The sequence below is a fragment of the Pseudochaenichthys georgianus genome, chromosome 4 (assembly GCF_902827115.2).
Source record: "Pseudochaenichthys georgianus chromosome 4, fPseGeo1.2, whole genome shotgun sequence".
Lineage (NCBI taxonomy): Eukaryota > Metazoa > Chordata > Actinopteri > Perciformes > Channichthyidae > Pseudochaenichthys > Pseudochaenichthys georgianus.
Window position 1 is genome coordinate 28956779 of NC_047506.1, and position 15198 is coordinate 28971976.

Here is a 15198-nt window from a genome sequence, read left to right on the forward strand (position 1 = left end):
TCCCAAATCCACGTAAACATTACCATTGCGGACGTAATAGAGAAGCAAACGAAACATATATGAAAGTACAAGCCTGGACGGCAAAACTTTATACCCAGTATATTGCCATAAATATGATGATGGATTATCAGTAAAAATGTCTACGTGACACAAAGACATTGGATTAACCTTGAGCGGCGTTTTTATTCCGTTGAACACAACTTTTGATCACAAATCAAAAAAGGTAAGACGTAATTATTGTAATATTTTTTAAACTGGATGTTGTTTACTTTCTCTTTTCTGGCGGATAGCTCCAGGAATTCGAGGTCGTACAGTGATGACATTACATGTGTGGAATCTGTGGAGTCTCAGCTTTAAATCGTATATCTTGTTTGTGCAGTTAAGATAGTAATAAGGGCATTTCTACCGTGAGTTCTGTGTAAAAAAGCGTTAGCATTAGTTAGCACGCTCAATGCTAATTCAAAGGCTTGGTATTACTCTTGTGTTTTTTTTAGCTAACAATTGTTCTTATTGTCAGTTAGCGGAGTTTCTTACCTTTTAAAAGGGTCCATCCATCTGTTAGAGTTTATTGAAGGATAGATATGTTTTCATAATGTATTGTCATAAAGTGTTCAAGAAGATTCTTAGTCAGGAAGGGAGGAACAGAGAACAGTCTGTTCAAGAGCACACGTACACACACACACACAAATTCACATGACCGAGTCACAAGATACACACTAACATATATTGGTGTTGGTCATCATCACATGATTGTCATGTTACTGTATTGTTGAAAATAAAAGAGTTGCACTGAGAGAAGGCGAGCAGAATTGGTTGAGAGTGGACATTTGCAGGTCGCTCGCCGATTCTCCTTGCAGCAAGCTAAATTGAAAACTTGAGTACTGTTATCTCTGTTCACTGGATTTGGTATATTGAACCGAACTGGGGTTTTACCCTTACAAAGTAATATTGAAGACCCCTCATTAATTGGTCCTTCGAGCCGGAATCCAACAACATCGTGACGGGAAGGAGGAAGGAGACGACACGCCGCAGTCTGTCGACAGCCGGGATCATCAGCCGACCCCGAGAAAGACCCGGGACGCAGAATTCGTGGCCGGGCCGGTGCTTATATGTCCAACCTCCCTCATCCTGGACACGATTCACGGAATCCAACCGGACCAGTGACCACAGATAACGGGTAAGACACGGTTACTCCACCATTAAGGAGGGTGATAAAACGTTGATAGAGAAAGGTTACTCCGCCTATAAGGAGGGTGATAAAACGTTGATAGAGAAAGGTTACTCCGCCTATAAGGAGGGTGATAAAACGTTGATAGAGAAAGGCTACTCCGCCTAAAAGGAGGATCGACGTGCCGTTGGGTACATTTATGAGTGATTGAGTGAAAGCAGTGTGTAAAAGTGTCACCAGTGGAATCAGCGCACAGAGTGGAAACCTAACGGTGCTAACACAAACTCTGTGGCCTGTTGAAGTACACACAGTGGTGAATTAGGGATTAGGTTCCGACTGACACGTTGTCCAGTAGGAACACCAAGCTAGAATCATGGGGTCCGATGGGAGTAAGCCTGCCGCTACAGGGGACATGAGATATATGGAAATATATAGTCATGGCAGCACCATTTATTGTAGCAAATGGTATAAACAGTACGGCTTCCAAGGGAAGCTGGAGAAAACAGCAGTAAGAGAATTAAGCGACAAATTGAGAGCAGCAACAGCTGGAACAATGCAAGGCAAGAAAAGAAAGAAGTTAGAAGCTCAACTACGGGTTGCAGTTATATGGGCTGAACAAGCCCATAAAAGGACAGGTGGAGCAGTGGAAGGTATGATAGCAGCGGCTATTTCAGTGAAAGCAGACGAGGAGACAGGGACGTCAGGATCAATTGATGCTGCACGCACAGCGGCAATAATAGTCGAGCATAGAAGGGAAGAGCAAAGTATTAGAAAAGCGCAAGAGAAAGAGAAAAAGCAAAGAGAGAAAGAGACAAAACAACGCATATAACAAGAATGGGCAGCAACAATAAGCCCTCCGCATACAAGAAGCAAGGAGGAAAGGAAAACCAAGTTATATCCTGTTGAAGAATTAAGAGAAGCAGAAAAATCCTTCGACGGAACAGCATATCAGGGTGACGCTTATCCATTAGTACAAGTAGCCAACCCGCACTATGGAGTTGGCGAAGACCTAGAAAGAATGTTAAAAGTGTTCCGCCCATGGACAATGGATGAGTGTAAAAAGGCTTGTGAGGGACTGACTCCATACAAACAGGACCCGGCGCAGTTTGTCCTTGACCATACTGCATTAATAGCGTCATATGGTTTAAATGGACATGAAGTTTTAAGAACCCTTATGGTAATCCTTGGCCATGAGTGGGCAAGGGTAAAAGGCATTTTCACGGGAACAGCAGCAGATGGAGGCCCAATGCCACCAGGTGACCAGGCTTTAACCAATGCTCTGGTTCCAGTGTACCAAGCAATTGAGAGGACTTTTGCCCTAAGACGTGATTTCACAAAAGTCTCGGTATGTAGGCAAGGGGAAAAAGAGTCAGTGCGGGACTTCAGAGTAAGAATGGAAGAGTGTTTCCGTATTCACAGCGGCATCCCCTACAGCAACGTAGCTGACTCTGCATTCGTACAGCAGCTAAAACAAAGCTTAATGAATGGGTTTCACCCAGGAATCGCAGATTTCATCCGCAAGCACAATGTTAACCATAGAACATGCGACTTACAAGAATGCCTAAATTATGCAGAACACGCCACATCCCAAATCAAAGAAAAAAGACAAAAGAAAGCATCTGCATCAGCTTTCTTTGTAGGAGAAGGAGGATAAACCAATTAGGTTTTCTTTGTAGGACCAGGACAGGGAAGAGGTGGGTTTAACAGAGGACGAGGGAATGGTAGAGGAACAGGCAGAGGCAGAGGACGAGGACTAAACTCAGATGCGAAATTCCTATGCCACAGATGCGGAAAGGAGGGACACATGGCTAGGGACTGCAGGGAAGAGAGCCCACAGAACAAAGAAGGGGGACAAAAGGGACAATACAAAGACGAAAAGACATGGCCCCCCCCCCTTCACATAACCTACATAGTTATGACAACTGACTAGACGTAGAAAAGGAAGAAGAGGACATCCACACACATCACATTGACATTTCTGAAGTATTACTGAATCTGTCGGACAACAGTATTAAACCTACCAGGACAATCAAAATCAATGGGGAAAAATTTGAATTCTTATGTGACAGCGGTGCAGACTCATCAGTAGTGAACAAAGAGGTCCAAAGAATGTGGCCACCAACTGGCACTATGTTTGTAAAATCAGCAAATGGACACATAAATCAGAGGTCGATTTCAAAGCCACTTGTTATGGAAGATAGAAGGTCAGGCCTCCAGGCATCCCTCAAATTTGTGTTCATCTCAAACTGCCCTGTCAATTTGCTAGGGAGAGACGGCATGGAAATGTTAAAAATCAGTATAGTACCAGTCAAAGGGGGAATGCGAGCAGTAGGGCCCGGAGAAAAAGTGGAAGACCAGGTCTTCCTTCAAAAATCCATAAACACCCCCAACTACTACTGGTCACTAGACATGCCACAACCTGACGTGACAAACACAGGTGAACACCTGTTAACGCTATTCACCCCACAACATGGCCAATAAGTAATGAAACCTGACGCATTGCACGTTACACTAAAGTACAAGAACACCCCTGGCCCAGATAAAGACTATGATGTGCTCGTGCATCGACTGACACCACAGAGGGTAGTGTTCCACTCGATGTATGCAAACCAACACGGGGATGTTGCAATTGACGCTAGGGTCCCATCAACCACTGCCTTGATAATGGAACCAGGTTCCACGCCACACATATCAGTAGCTAGAGGCCCAGGGACTTCATGGAGAGACTTAGGTTTATTAGTGGCTAGAGGTAACAGGATAACAAAATGGACAGATGACAAAAACGGTTGGCAAACTGGAGGCGGGTTAAAGCGCAAAACTCTAGGGTATACCCTAATGATGACACCACGCGCCCACCTAGACGACCCTGAACAACAATGATGTATGCTAAGTGAAGAGGCCTTAGAGGTCCTGAAAACGGTGCCGCCATGCGTATGGTCACAAGGAAAATGTGATGTAGGTCGCATGGTGAACGCACAACCTATACACGTTAGACCAAAAACTAACTACAGACCTAACATAAGACAATACCCCTTGAAAGAGGATGCAAAAGTTGGCATTAAACCTGCAATTGAAGAAATGCTAAAGGCAGGGATCCTGCGTAAGTGCCCTGATGCATCATGCAATACCCCCATCTTCCCAGTAAAAAAGGCTGATGGGCAGTCATGGCGAATGATCCAAGATTTAAGAGCAGTAAATGACGCTGTACAAAGCACAGCCCCAACAGTACCAGATCCACACACGTTAATGAACGGCCTTAAGCCAAACATGGCGTGCTTCTCAGTGATAGACTTGAGCAATGCCTTTTTCTCCATTCCTGTAGAAAAAGACTCACAAGGATGGTTCGGATTCACACATGAAGGAATGAAGTACACATACACCAGATTACCTCAGGGGTATGTGGATAGCCCAACAATCTTTTCACGAGAAATAGCAAATTGTTTGGCTACATTACAAATACACATCGCAGATTTTGGTATATGTTGATGATATTCTTGTTGCGTCACCCACACAGGAAGAAAGCACAAAAGTCACACATTGGCAAACACAGGAAACAAGGTTTCGAGACAGAAACTTCAGTTTGTGAAAGAGGAAGTGATCTTTTTAGGCCACAGTTTAAACCGAGAAGGAAGACGCATACACTCAGAGAGGAAACAGACGTTGTTAAACGCACCAAAACCAACAACAAAAAAACAAATGATGCAATTCCTTGGGCTGACTAACTATTGCAGAGCATGGGTTCCAGACTACGCAGGAATGACTCAGCCCCTACTAGATTGCATATACTTAGACAATGACATGAAAATGTCCGGCAAGATAGAATGGACACAAGAGGCAGAAGCTGCATTTGAAAGGACTAAACAGTGTCTCGTAGGGTCATCAGTGTTAGCATTACCAGACTATGAAAAACCATTTGTACAAACAGTTGACTGCAAAAAAGGGTTTATGACATCAGTATTGGCCCAAAAACACGGCACAAAACTAAGGCCTGTCGCTTACTACTCTAAAAAGTTAGACCCAGTAGCACAAGCATTACCAGTATGTGTACAAGCAGTATGCGCTGCAGCAATGGCGGTACATTGTACAGCAGAAATAGTTTTGTTCCACCCACTCACACTGATGGTTCCACACGCAGTCACCATGTTGTTACATGACACCAAAATGGCTTTCTTATCACCTGCACGTTATTTGGCACTGACAGCTACACTAATGTCACAGCCACACATTGTGATAAAAATATGTAATATCTTAAATCCAGCCACATTAATACCTACAGCAGAAGATGGAGAACCACACTGTTGTAAAGAAGAGACCGACAGAACATGCAAACCAAGACCAGATTTGAAAGATGTTCAACTGCCAAGTGGAGAAACATGGTTTGTGGATGGGTCCTGTTCTAAATCTATAACAGGCCAAAATCAAACAGGGTTTGCAGTTGTATCACACACACAGGTCATAAAAGCAGGCCGACTCCCCCACACATATTCTGCACAAGCAGCGGAATTAGTAGCTCTTACAGAAGCATGCAAAGCGGGGGTTGGAAAAGATGTGACAATGTGGACAGACAGCCAGTATGCACACTCAACAGTCCACGTATTTGCAGCCCAATGGGCCCGCAGGGGCATGAAAACGTCAACAGGAAAACCAGTCACCCACGCACAGCTACTGACTGACCTATTAAAAGCGGTGTTGTTGCCAAAAAGCATCGCTATATGCAAATGTGGTGTGCACACCAGTGGTAAGGATGCAGTAACAATTGGCAATGCACACGCGGATAAGGTAGCAAAACTAGCAGCTGTGGGCGAATATGGGTTTCATATCCTCTTGCAGAAGGGGGAAAGTGTTTTACAACCGATACCTTTTGTGATATTAAAGGATATGCAGAACAGACAGAGAAAAGAAGAAATGGTTGACAGATAGTGCAACCACAGACCCTGAGGGAATATTCAGGATAAACAACAAGATAGTACTCCCTGTTAGTCTCTACAAAACAGCAGCTCATTTGAGTCATGGGCCGTGCCATGTCTCAACAGGAGGGATGGTGACAATAATAAATGAACACTTCCATACATACAGCTACATTACATTTTCTAAAAACTTTTGTAGAGCCTGTGTAGTATGTTGCAGACACAATGCTCAAGGCAATGAGCGACCACAGAGAGGAAAGTTTCCTCCACCAACATACCCGTTTCAACACATGCATATGGACTTCATCGAACTAACACAATGCCAAGGGTACAAATACTGTTTGGTAATGATATGTCCGTTTTCAAAGTGGGTTGAAATATTCCCAGCAAAACATGCAGACGCTATTACCGTAGCAAAAGCCATATGCAAGACAATAATACCAAACAGAGGTATTCCAGAGAAACTGTACAGTGATAATGGTTCTCATTTTGTAAATCAGGTTATTACCAAACTGTCTGAGCATATGAGGATAACATTAAAAAACCATTGTGCATATCATCCACAAAGTGCAGGCTTAGTGGAAAGAACAAACGGAACAGTAAAGTTAAGACTAAGGAAAACAATGGAGGAAACAGGAAGAAAGGCAAAAGGGTTGTCTCCCTTTGAGATCATAACAGGAAGGCAATTCAGACTACCAATCACAGACGAGGTGAGGGAGGAGGATGATGCTAAGGCAGAGACTACATTAGCTGAATGGATGAGCAGACTCTTCAGAAGCAATGAGATAGCTCGAACAAATAACCTGCCAGACATTTCCACTCCCTTACAGGATACTCGAGTGCAGACTGGTGACCAGGTCCTCGTGAAGGTGATTAAGAGGAAGCATTGGCACTGTCCACGGTGGGACGGTCCCTACACGGTACTGCTGACAACACCGACTGCACTAAAAATCGCCGAAAGAACTACGTGGATACATCAGAGCCACTGCAAAAAGATAATACCTCTCCAACTTAACGACGGATAAGTGGTGGAAGTCCGGCTACAAAGGGCGGTGTTTCATTAGGAAATACTGGTCTCAACCCCGGTGAAGAAAACAACAGAACCACTATCACAAATAGACTATGTTGGGAAAGGTGTTGTTTGTAGTGGCCCTACTGGGTCTGACACTAATGACTATAAGACAATTGAGTGAGGAATCCTCAACAAAAGAAGAAGTCCATCGAGAGAAAAAATGGTCACTACTTAAAGATGACCCATGGAACCACAATGACTATACTGACACAGACCCCTCTCAAAAGGACGAATATACTTCTCCAATGTGTAAGACTTAAAGCTAGGTTACTGTCTGTCATATGACGAATGGTTCGAAAATGTCAAAAACAAGTGAATTAATTCTGAAAGTAATAAAGACACTGTAACCAGCTAGTAATTATGAAAAACAGGAGGGAATGTTAGAGTTTATTGAAGGATAGATATGTTTTCATAATGTATTGTCATAAAGTGTTCAAGAAGATTCTTAGTCAGGAAGGGAGGAACAGAGAACAGTCTGTTCAAGAGCACACGTACACACACACACACACAAATTCACATGACAGAGTCACAAGATACACACTAACATATATTGGTGTTGGTCATCATCACATGATTGTCATGTTACTGTATTGTTGAAAATAAAAGAGTTGCACTGAGAGAAGGCGAGCAGAATTGGTTGAGAGTGGACATTTGCAGGTCGCTCGCCGATTCTCCTTGCAGCAAGCTAAATTGAAAACTCGAGTACTGTTATCTCTGTTCACTGGATTTGGTATATTGAACCGAACTGGGGTTTTACCCTTACAAAGTAATATTGAAGACCCCACACCATCCATCTTCTCCCGCTTATCCGTGGTCGGGTCGCGGGGGTAGCAGTTCCAGCAGAGAGCCCCAAACTTTCTTTTCCCTGGCGACATCAACCAGCTCTGACTGGGGGATCCCAAGGCGCTCCTAGGCCAGCGAAGAGATATAATCCCTCCACCTGGTCCTAGGTCTACCCCTTGGTCTCTTCCCAGCTGGACGTGCCTGGAACACCTCCCTAGGGAGGCGCCCAGGTGGCATCCTAACTAGGAGCCCGAACCACCTCAACTGGCTCCTTTCGACGCGAAGGAGGAGCGGCTCAACTCCGAGTCCCTCCCTGATGACCGAACTTCTCACCTTATCCCTAAGGGAGACACCAGCCACCCTGCGGAGAAAACCCATCTCGGCCGCTTGTATCCGCGATCTCGTTCTTTCGGTCATGTTCTTTCGGTCATGTTCTTTCGGTTCTTTCATACCCTTTAAAAGGGTATGAAACATTAATAGTTTAATACATTTTAAGAAGCCCTGAGACATAGTCTCGTAAAAAACCGGTGGGAGGGGTCCACTGGGGGGACTTTCGGGCTTAAGAGGTTAAGTGGCCTTTCAATCTGGTTGCCATACTGAACAGTTTGTGTAATTTGTGGGAAGAAAACCATTACATTATTTTAAAGAAAAAGGCAGTCAATTGTAAATGTAGTTTTGGATTACTACTGTACTTGTTAGAATAACTAGAAAATGTATAATAGGCTGAAGGAGTTAAATATCAGATGTAAGTAGTAGTGAATGAATTTGTATTAAGATGAGAAAAGAAAGTAAAAAGGCTTGGGAAAGCAGCAGAATATTTTGACTGCAAACTTTTCGACTAAAACCATACGTCACCAATAATGTATAAAATATGTGTAACCTGTTGAAGTAAGTATGAAGTCTCCATCAGACAGAACATAATAGGCTGAGACAGTCTGACCCCACACGTCTGTTAAAATCCAGTCTGTCAGTGTTTGTTTCTGTTCCTGCGCACCTACTCATAACACCTGTGTGTGTGTCCAGAGATCAGAGACAACCAACTGCAGCACTGCGTCCCATAAGAATGCATTGACTTGTATATCTGACCATTTTGCCACCTGTTCAAAAACGAGAGAGAGAGAGAGAGAGAGAGATTTTTCAAACCACTTTTATTCACAAATCAAATGACCAAACAGACACATTGACACACATTGTCAGTTCAGACAACTACTGAAAAAAAGATCGTCATTCACCACAGAACACAAAGCATTTTTAAAGCACCACATGGCCTCAAATTCTCCCACATTTTTGGTTAAGCAAAAATAATCATAGTCCGCTTTCAGTCTTGCTTTAACCATCCGCTTGAAAATCAAAACTGCATCGGTATCCAAAGATTCCGCAACTTTATTCCTCCTGCTGAGGTAGATGGCCATTTTAGCATGCCCCAACAAAAAATTCAAAAGCTGACTTTTGCACTTTTGCTTCTGGCTGTACCGACAACCCAAAATGAACATTGTCTTAGAAAAAACCACATTAAACAAAAACAACATCTGAGTGAGTAACTGAAAAAGACAAAGGAGTCGACCACATTCCGTAAAGCAATGAAAAATGGTTTCCCTCTGTTCACAGAAAGGACAGGCGTCAGACACTGTAGGGTTGATCACTGAAACAAACGCATTAACAGCTACCGCAGCGTGGAGGATCCTCCACTGGAGGTCCCCACCCCTCTTAGTCAGCGGAGGCTTGTAGAGCGCTCTCCACTCAGGCCTCTGAGCCTCCGTCAGGCCCAGGTGGGCTCTCCACCGCGTTTCCACTCGCTCTTGGAGTCTGCTCTGATTTAGCACCTTTGTCACCAAATAATAAAATGTTTTGTTGGACATGGTGCTAAACTTAAAATCAGTAACATTGTCCAACTTTAACAAAAAACCCTCACAACTGAGATCAGGAAAACATTGCATCTCTGGAAAAGAGTCATTGTCATTTGGAGACTTCAGTCCGTTACAGTGAGCAGCGATCAGCACCAGCTCTGATTGGCTGAGCTGCTGCTTCCAGCTCTGCAGCAGGAGGCTGACCACCCGGACGGACCTGAGGCTCAGACGTCAGGCCAGGCCTGCATCGTTGTCCAGACGGGGCCCACACACCTCCACCACCTGGCCCAGCGTGAGGATCTTCTCCTCACAGAGTCTCTGTTGTAGAGAAGGCCCTACTCCACACACAAACCGAGATCCACGGACCACCGGCTCTCTGAGGAGCCAGGACAGTGAGCCACAGCACTCTGGTCTCTCTTTTCTGAGTAGTCCCCACACCTTGAAGAGACCTCCATAGAACCCCGAGAGATTGTTCAGGCGTAATTCTTTCAGATCCATTAGGAACAGCGACTCAGCCAGACCCAGCCCACCACAGCGCTCCAATAAGGCCCGAGCTATGGGTCTCCAGACCAGATCAGCAGGTCTAGTCAGGAACCTCTGGAAGAACCGGAGCCTGAAAGCTGCCCCTCTGCTTGCCAGGTGAACCAGGCCATGTCCCCCCTCCTCCTTTGGCAGGAACAGGACGCTCTGAGGGACCCAGTGCATGCGGTCCCAGAAGAAGTCCACCATGAGAGCCTGCACCCTGGACAGCAGGTTTACGGGTGGGTCGGTGCACGCCAGCCGGTGAGCCAGCATGGAGGAAACAAGGTTATTTAAAATAAGGATACGCCCTTTAAAAGAAAGTTTGGGAAGGATCCACTTCCACTTCTTTAACCGGCCTTCCACTTTCTCTATAATCTCGTCCCAGTTTTTTAAACAAAACGTGTCATCACCAATATAAATACCCAGGTACTTTAACCCCGCTCTTTTCCAACCAAGGCCCCCAGGTAACAACAAGCTGTCAATGTTGCCCTCTCCTACTGCTAAAGCCTCACTTTTCCCCCAGTTGACTCGAGCAGATGAGATTTTGCAAAAATTGCTCACAATTTCAGTTAAAACATTGATGTCATCTTGTTTTTTAACAAAGACCATTATGTCATCCGCATACGCAGACAATTTAAAAACATCCCTACAGCCAGGAAAAGAAAAACCCTGTAACTTTGACCTTAACCGGTGTAAAAAAGGCTCTATGGCTAGGGAGTAGAGCATCCCGGACAAAGAGCAGCCCTGTCGGACTCCTCTCTGAGCTTCAAAAGGAGCACACAAACTACCGTTTATCTTCAGTACACTCTCAATGTCCCTGTACAAGACCTGGATCTTGGCTATGAGACCAGAGCTGAACCCAAAAGCTTCCAGCGTCTGCCACAAGTACTGGTGTTCAACTCGGTCAAAAGCCTTTTCTTGGTCTAGAGAAATCAGACCAAGCTCACAGCCCAATGAACCGGAGAGGTCCAAAACATCTCGAATTAGAGTCACGTTGTCAGTGATCAACCTGCTGGGTACACAGTATGTCTGGTCTACGTGAACAACATGCTCCATCACTTTCCTCAGCCTCGTCGCTAACACTTTGGAAAGGAGCTTGTAATCGGTACAGAGTAGAGACACAGGACGCCAGTTCTTAATCTCCTGCAGGTCTCCTTTCTTAGGAAGGAGAGTGAGCACAGCTCTCCTGCAACTCAGAGGCAACCTCCCGTTACTAAGACTGTCTCTGAGCACACTCAGCAGGTCGTCACCTATAACTGGCCAGAGAGCCTTATAGAAGTCTGCAGGCAGGCCGTCTATGCCAGGAGCCTTCCCACTCTGCATGCTCTGCAGGGCTTCCTGCAGCTCCTGGGCAGAGAGCTCCGCCTCCAGCTCAGCATGGTCCTCCTCAGGGACGTTAGGAAGGCCCTCATAGAACGACTGCGCCACCTCTGGCTCGGCCCGGAACTCTGTTCTGTAGAGCTCTTTGTAGAACTCCACAGCACACTGACGAATGTCGGCGGACTCCTGAAGCAGCTGCCCAGCATTGGATCGCAGGGAGTGCATCAGCCTCCTCTGACCATTCTTACGCTCGAGACCAAAGAACAAGTGAGAGGGAGCATCCATTTTCACGATGTTCTGAAAACGGGATCTGACCAGAGCACCCTGAGCAGAAAACCCCAGCAGGTCAGACAGAGCTGAGTTCTTACTTTTGAAAACTTCAACATGTTCTCGCTCTCCTGTGGAGTCTTCCAATCCCTGCAGCTCCACCACTTCTCTCTCCAGAGCTCTCAGAGATCTAGCCATGTCCTTTGTGACATTGAAAGTGTACTGCAGTCAAAGCTGCTTGATCTTCACTTTACCTACATCCCACCACTGCTGAAGAGAATTGTACTCTCTCTTACATAAACGGTAGTCTTCCCAAAAGAATTTAAAAACATTTTTAAAATGGTTGTCGGCCAACAGAGAAGCATTAAAGTGCCAATACGCACCATTACACTTAACATGATTAATAAAAACTGAGACTTGTACGAGGGAATGGTCAGAGATTCCCACTGGACTGATGGAGCAGCTTCTGCTCACATTCATGTGATGGTTAAAAACATAGACCCGATCCAGCCTAGCCAGAGACAACAGGTTATCCCTAGAGTGCACCCACGTGTACTGCCGCTGGCCCGGGTGGAAGTGCCTCCAAACATCACACAGCTCAAAGCTTTCTGTTAGCCTTATTAAGGCACTCTTTGAGGCAGCATGCGGCTCCTGGTGGTTCCTATCCAGCACAGGGTTCTCTGTGCCGTTGAAGTCACCCCCCAGGAACAGATACTCCTCACTATCACAGGTGCTAAGAGTGTGTTTCAGTTTCTCAAAGAACAAAAGCCTCTCTGCGCCCACACTGGGAGCATAAATATTTATAAAACATATTTTAACTTTTTCAAATTCAGCATTTATTTTGAGCAAGTGTCCTGGGATGACCTCATCGACCGCACAGGAGAAGGGTGTAAAGCCCCTCGCAAAGAGAATGGCAACCCCTCCACTATTACTGCGCTTATGGCTGAAGAAGCCCTCCCCCCCCCCATTCCCTCCTCCAGTCACTCTCGTTCTCAGCAGTGCTGTGAGTTTCCTGGAGAAACGTCACATTTAAATTCTTGTTTCCTAATAAAGTAAATAAAGATGCTCTCTTAGCATCCCCTCGAGCACCGTTAATGTTTAAAGAGCTCAGCTTTATGTCACTCATAATGAAATTATAGTTGCATCCTAACAAAATCAAAAACCTGGCTGAAGATAAATAAAAAAAAAAAAATAAAACCAAGATGTACTTATTCATAATTCTTTGCAGTTTCCTCTCTAATCCTCTGAAGTATCTTCTTTAAACGAGCCTTCTCTGGGCTGCTGAAGAAAAGTTCCCCTAAAGCTTCTTTGCGCCGCATGAGAACCCTGGCAGCATTGTGAAATATCTGCAGATCACCAAAAAAATCCTCTAACTTCACCGACCTCAACCCCTTAGTTTCCGCCAGAAAAGATCTGATCCTCTGGATAGAATACTCCTCTCCCTTTGTTACCTCAACGATGTCAAAGAATGACTCGCTGTCACTGTCCTCTGCGTCCTCTGGGACTCCCTCTGGCTGAGAGGAGGAACACAGCAACTCCTTCTTTGACACCTTCCCTTTTTGAGTCACACTTCCTTTGCTCACTTGTTCATTTTTTCTTTTAACAGGTAACCTTAATAAATCCTCATCCATTACCACATCCTCCAGAACAGACTCAGCCACTCTGGCTGCAGTGTGCTCACTATCTGCTTCCTGTGTGACCTGAGTGTCCTTATGTGTGATACTGTGTGTACCGGCTGCCTGTGTGCTTTCCACGCGTGAAACCGTTGGCTCTGCCCCTGACCGACTGACCGGCGTTTCCGCCGCGGGCGAATCCACCACCGGCGTTTCCGCCGCGGGCGAATCCCCCACCGGCGTTTCCGCCGCGGGCGAATCCCCCACCGGCGTTTCCGCCGCGGGCGAATCCCCCACCGGCGTTTCCGCCGCGGGCGAATCCACCACCGGCGTTTCCGCCGCGGGCGAATCAACCGACAGCGGCTCTGCTGCTAAAATGCGTATGTCATCTCTTTCAACCTGTCTGAGTCAGCGCGGGAGTTATAATAATAAATAAAGTCAGAGCGAGAGTTGACAGCGCATCTAGTTGCATGTAGCTATACTTAGTTTCAGCTGTAGGTAGTAAAGCTGGAAAAATGGCATGTTCAAAGATGATCAATAAAAGAAAAGTCGACAGTGAAAACCGGCAATTCAAAGATGAGTAGACTGAAAAATATGCGTTCATCCTCCCTCCAGCGAGCACCAAACCAATGTGCCTAATATGCCAAGAAACGGTAGCTCTTGTGAAGAGTGGCAATTTGAAACGGCATTATGAAACGAAACACGATTATTTTGAAGCGACCTTCCCTCAGAATTCAGAGGTAAGAACCACAAAAATAAATGGGATGAAATCCTCATATCAAGCTGCAAGCAGGATTCTTGTAACATCTATGTCACAACGAGAAAAGGCAACTGAGAACTCACTCAGCAACACACTCTCACTCCCTAAGCGTCCAATAGCGACGTTTGGTCAGTGTCCGTGGCGTCCAATTGTGACGCTCCTAGGCTCCTTCAGCGTCATAAAGGGACGCAAATAGCTTTCAACTGATTGCAATGTATTCCCATCTGTGTCGGGATTTGACGCTCATGGAAGCACGGCATTCGTGTATGCCGGCTGCCCTTAAAGGCAATGTGAGCATCCATTCCCATTGGATAACGGAGAATTTTACACCCGGAAGTAAGTACTCCTCTTACTGTCGATTGATTTTACAGTGATACCTGCACTACTCATCGACTAAAAAACACCAGATTATCCTTGTGAATTACACAACATTGATTGGTTTAAATTGTGTACAATGCTTTTGTATTTTTCCCCTTCGATTCGGAGAAACAAATATGTTTTCTGAGTAAAGGATGGCAGAAGACACTACACTACCCAGAATCCCCAGCTATCGTTTGGCCTACACCATGTGCTCTGTTTGACAAACCCCGTTTTTTTTCACCATTCATTCCGATGGCTGGCGTCTATGTCACGTGATCTTCAAATGTCTCCCTGCAGAAAAAGAAAACATGGCTGAACTTCGTTTTATTCTAGGTGTAAAATGCCTATTTTAAAGTTAGTTTGGCCATTAAAATGCGTTTTGATGTCATTTGATGCGAGAAATATGAGTTGTTATTTCAGATTATGTGTGCAGTGGATGTACATGATCTTTAGTTTGCTAGTTATTACGAAGATTACTTCAGGAAATCGCGACGTTTTCATTGTTACCAAGGTGGTTGCTAGGGACGCTGCTATCGATATTATTTCTGTTCTGTTGTGTAACTGTTTAATGGTGTTATC

General features: G+C 45.2%; 1 long non-coding RNA gene across 1 annotated transcript; it reads left to right on the forward strand.

Moving 5' to 3' along the window:
- The first annotated feature begins 562 nt into the window (after nucleotides 1-562).
- Nucleotides 563-7844, forward strand: LOC117445223 (uncharacterized). The gene is made up of 2 exons (XR_004551949.1): nucleotides 563-1177; nucleotides 6906-7844. It is a non-coding gene; the product is annotated as an uncharacterized lncRNA (long non-coding RNA).
- Nucleotides 7845-15198: the final 7354 nt, after the last annotated feature.